Source organism: Puntigrus tetrazona, chromosome 15 (assembly GCF_018831695.1).
Source record: "Puntigrus tetrazona isolate hp1 chromosome 15, ASM1883169v1, whole genome shotgun sequence".
Lineage (NCBI taxonomy): Eukaryota > Metazoa > Chordata > Actinopteri > Cypriniformes > Cyprinidae > Puntigrus > Puntigrus tetrazona.
Window position 1 is genome coordinate 14,092,120 of NC_056713.1, and position 5,659 is coordinate 14,097,778.

Below are 5,659 nucleotides of genomic sequence, written 5' to 3' on the forward strand. Positions count from 1 at the left end.
AACTAGGAAGACGACAGGCCTGTATTAAGTCTTCGTATGGTACACAGGACACAAGGCCAACATCATCCTTGTGTAAGGCCCATTATACATAGACCCCAAAGAAGACAACGTAGCCCCAGTATCCAACAGAAAGGGTACGTTTGCCCATTCACATGTAACTCAATGAGTGGCAAGTCACGCCCTGTGGGGGAAGCAAAACAAAGAGATAAAAGTGCGGAATTTACAACTTCAGTGGGGTCAGAACTCTGTGGGCTGCCCTATTCTTGAGGACGGTAGACAGGCTGCCGCGCGTGAGCCCCTAGGTTGGTAAGGAGCCTGAGACTGTTGCTGCTGACTGCTAGGCTGTGCATACATCTGCGCATACATCTGTGGGGACCCTCTCGGGGGCTGGGGTTGCCCCGCCCTTGCCTGCTCATCGGCCCTGCGCTTGTTACATTCTCTAGCCCAATGCCCAGGCTTGTTACAATAATTACATCTTCCTGGCTTTCTGCCCTTCTTAAATCCTCCTTGTGTACCTGGTGCATAGCCACCAGCTACAGACACACATACAACGTTATGTTTTCCTACCTCAGGAACATACCATCACTCTCTAAAGTTCTGATTTTGACCCCCGCATCTTTAACCTTCAGGTTATGTCTGTCACACAGATGGTACTTCAGAACATCCTTGTGGGTTGGAAGGCAGTTGGACATAAAGGTAGATATGAACATCGGGTTGGGCTCATTAATGTCCAGCTCCAGTCCGCCCACAACCTTCCACACGTCCGAAAAAACGGGTGAAAAACATGCAACAGTCTCATCCTTGCCCTGTTTACAGTTAGTGACTTGTGACAGATCACGGTTGGAAGATTTCAAATCCAAAAGATACTTTTTTAATTGTACACTCAGTTGGCTCATCATTTCTTCCGGATCATCACGCCATGCAAATTCAATAACTGTCCTTTTCCTGCTGGTCTTTCCTTCCCCAATTCCTTCTGTTAAATCCTCGCGCTTAACTACGTCAAATTTAAAAGCGAGAACAGGTACTGCCTTAATTACAGCGTTTCATCGTAGGCTGCGCCTAATTTGCTATGCAGAATGAATCTATAATCAGCCCCAACTAATTGACAGTGGTGCGAGCATCTGATTAACATATGGCGGCGGTTTCTCGTCACACGGTTTAGACATTGTCAATGGTTTGTCTTTATCATTTTTCTTTGGTTTTGGTACAGTTTTCAAAACTGCTTTTGGAACATACGCATTCGTCTTTTCCCTCCAAACCTCTGCCATTTTATACCACACGTCATATCCTCCTCTCATATAATTATAATCCCAATCAGGGTCGCCCTCACCTCCATATACTAAATTGTAAACTGTTTTCATATGACTTGGGTCGAAAGTGCCCTCACGCGGATAATCTCGCCACTGGGTACCCGCTGTCCATCCCGCCAAATTATCAAGATATGGAACCGTGTAGTATCCCCAACCACAACGTTCCATCCATGCTTTGGGTGTTTCAGAGGGTTCAGGTTTAGGATATGTGTGTCCCATTCTGACCACTGATGACTCGGACACGTACTATAACAAGTCAATCTAGTCTGAATTTAATCAAACACGATACAATTGACTTACGCGGATACATCTACTCAGGTAGTGAAACTATACTTTCTCTTACCTGGTCAGATGTATCCCGGACGAGCCCCCAGAACTGTAAGAACTTCTCTTCTTCAGTGTATGCGTCCCCCTGTGTCCGTTCATCAGCAGTACAGAACAAATTCAGGCGCCTGGAAGCAGCAGTCGGAACAAACCACACGAGTGAAATCAAATCTGGTTTATTCAGAATGCAGCTTAACACAGAGAGTAAACCATCAGCTTATATAGCCCTTATGGGGCGTTGACCTCTATTGCATAGCTGGACATGCCTCAACTGCCCACTACGGAGAGCACAAAAGACAACTCCATATATGGGTTGAAGATTCACAAAACTAGCAGACTAGAGACAAAGCAAGTCTATATAAGGAATGAAAGACTACAGAGTTAGTAGAGTAACCTGAAACTATACCTGCAGGGCGAAAAGGGACTAGAACAATTGTCATACCTTGCTCACACACACACAGTAATAGAGAATTAATTCTCTCAATTGTTTGAATAATCATTGTGATAGGACACACCTGGGCAACAAAATACACCTTTCAGTCACATGTTCCAATACCTTTGCTCACATGAAAACTGGGTGGGTTCAAACAAAGGGTGCTATCTTCAAAAGTTGTTTGTCAGATCAGATTTAAATACCTGGAAATAAAAATAGGCATATAAATCTCTTGTCTGATACTTATCTTTTGATGTCAAACCCAAATGTATAAAAATAAAGGGACTGGCTTCACTGTCTCAATCCTTTTGGAGGGGAGTGTATACAATTTTACTTATTTATTAAAACTTTTAGAGTTTAAACAGGATATTCAACCTCCAAATCCCAGCTAACAGTGAACACTAACAGAAATTTGCTTTTGACTATAACTAAAAGCTTCTGGCTCGGTTGTGAAGTCATCTCTGGCATCTTTAGCAAAAAGCGACGGGATTCCCGTTCTGTAGTATGCACCATTGCTACATACCGTATACATTTTATGACCTCTACAAGTAATATTTAAATTCTCACAGCACAGGACCATTTTGAACACTCATACACACCAGGTGAAAAACAGATGATAACACGTTCAAAGAAACATCTACTCCTCACACACACATATTAGAATCATTAACAATCATGTTATGCATACTCAAACATACCTTATAAAGCCTAAAAACAATCATACCAGGTTTGCAGCTTCACAGTAAACATAAATGTGCCAAACAAAGCAACGTGCGCTTTTTGAAAGAGTGGGTGTGTGAACGTGTGAGGGTGTAAACTTTCAGTGCCACTTCCTGTCTTGTGATTGACACACATCTGTGGGTACCTACCCAAACAGAACCACCCATCCTGTGACATTACCAGAGTAGCTGTGTCAAAACAACTGAGCGAGTTTTTGAACACCCACCGCATTATCATACGCAAACACCTCCACGCCGTTACCTGTGCTTGACTTGCACACGGAGACTGTAGAAGAAAGGGAGAGCAGTGAATAAGTAATGCTGCAGCACTGAGAAGCAGCAAAAGAGAATTGTGATGAAGCGCTTGAGGTCGAAGATGCAATGTAGATTGTACAAGTTCAGACTGCGGTGCACTGAGGAGCCCGAGGCCAGTAAACATGTGGGAGCCCCTGCTTGACAGTACAGAGAATATACACTCATACACACCATTGCAAGGCCACCTTCAGATCTCCACTGCTATATACCGCTCATGCCTGGAAGGGACGAGTGAGCCTGCATCAGAATGTATAATTATTTATATCATCTATAAAGGATATATGTGAAAGTGGGGGTGTGTACGAATGTATTGGGGTGAAGCGCAGTGATCTCAGAGCATATGGAGTTAGCGAGGGGACACTATCAGCTCCACTATCACTCTCTCTGCCTCTATCTGTGCTGGAAGGGTGTGTGTATCTGCAAAAATGTGTGAAAGCTCTCAACTTGGGTGTTACTTGTTTAGGCAACACACTTATAAGAAAGACACACATCCGTTTGCCACATTACAAGGGCATGGAACAAGGTAGAATGCACACTTTTTGGAGCGTTACAGACACTTTTGAAAAAGCAAGAAAGAAAGTTTAAGACGTCTCTGATTTTGACCTTAATGAACTTTTAAACACATAAACGTAAGAGGGTTTTCAGTTTCTCTGGGGAAAAAATTTAGTTACACCAAAAAGTTGAAAACAGAAAGTGGTTGCTTTTTGAAGAAACAGTAGTGACTGTAAAAAGGGTAGCATAATTACTGCAAGATAAAAATTGTATATTTAATTTTAAAATAATAATAATAAACAGAAATTACTATTTTGAAAGTTTGACATTTTAAAAACACTAAAGTGAAGAAAAAAATATGAAAAGGACTACTGAAAAAGTTTAATCCTGTACTCTTAAAATATAAAATAAAGGTTTCTAAAAGAGTGTTTGTCCCAAAAGAGGCTTTCAGTGAACAATTCTTAAAAGATAGATTTTTTTCTTAGTGTGAAGAACGATTAAATAATATCTAATATTTATTTAAAGAACATGTTAAATGATGTTCAATATAGTACCATCAATTGCAATAAAGAACCTTTTTTTTTTTTTAAATGTATGATCATTTATTTTTTGAGTGTCCTGGGAAAAACCTTTTGAGATGGTTAAAATTTATGCTATCTCAGCGTGATCTGACAAAGTCGGGTGCGGTGCTGAAACATCTCATGGAGGAGTGCGATTTTTGATAACAGCATATTTGAGCTGTAAATTTCTATTATATTAGTAATTTGGGGACATTTCGTTTTTTAAGAATATATGTGGTGTGCTGTCAGCGCATCCATTGGTAAAATGATCACAGACTTCAAGAACCCGTGTCTCTGTGAACATGTATCAAAAAAGGAGGACGGCGAGTGGAGGAGGAAAGGAGTGTGTGTGGTGGAAATGGAGATTAGCGCTTCCATTAGTAATACTAACTGCCCCGTGTTTGGGTGAACGGTAAACACTCTGAGAGCAGATGACTGAGCTTCACTGGAAGATAACATAGAGGACGGCTGTACAGAGACCACAGATTTGAAATGAAATGTAATTGCGCCCTGTATAGACTAGATCTAAAACTGCTACAAATGTGTCTCAGATCCACTGAGGGATTGGCACACATTCGGTTTCTCTCTTTCTTCTTTGAACTCAAAAGATGATGTTGTCTGCGCTACAGGGGCCGTGTGAATGACCAAGTGCCAGCTATGGCTTGATCATTTCTTTCTCTTTCATTCTTGAAAATGTTCTCTCTCACTTCTCTGTTCCCAGGATCACATGTCCGTCTTTTGATCCATGCAACTCAGGAAAAACAACACAACAAAGTAATTCTAGATTCAGCGCTTCAGAAGCCTGTTATGCGACTCGTACCATCTGTATTGTAAAAAGCACTATATAAATAAGGTGACAACATAGAAAGTGAGACGATTCGTAATTCAGTGAGGATGAGAAACCATGTGAAGTGTCATGGGAATGTTTGTTGTGTAAAATGTGGGCTGAAGAAAGCCTGTGATTACATTATTAAAAAATCATTAGAATGGAAAAGCTATTGCAGCAACATAGAGGTTTAATGGGTAAACTAAATTGCTTCTGCTCAAACAAAAAGGGAAACCATTTGATTCAGATACTGATGAAACAGATGGATAATAGATAAAATCAATGAAAATTACACATTTTTTAGATGTGTTTAAAAAAAAAAAGGCTAACCACACACACAAACACACACACACACACACACACACACACACACACACACACACTTTTGTTAAAAGATTAATCGTGATCAATCGCATCCAAAAGTTTTTGTTTGCATACTATTTATTATGTATATATATATATATATATATATATATATATATATATATATATATATATATATATATATATATATAATTGCATTAAAGATACAAAAAATATATATTTTATACTATATATAAATATATTTAAAATATAATAAACACAGTATATTTCTATGAATATATAAATGCATGTGTTTGAATTTAAATATTCATAATAATATTTAATATAATATGTAATTAATCCTTTAACAGCACTAA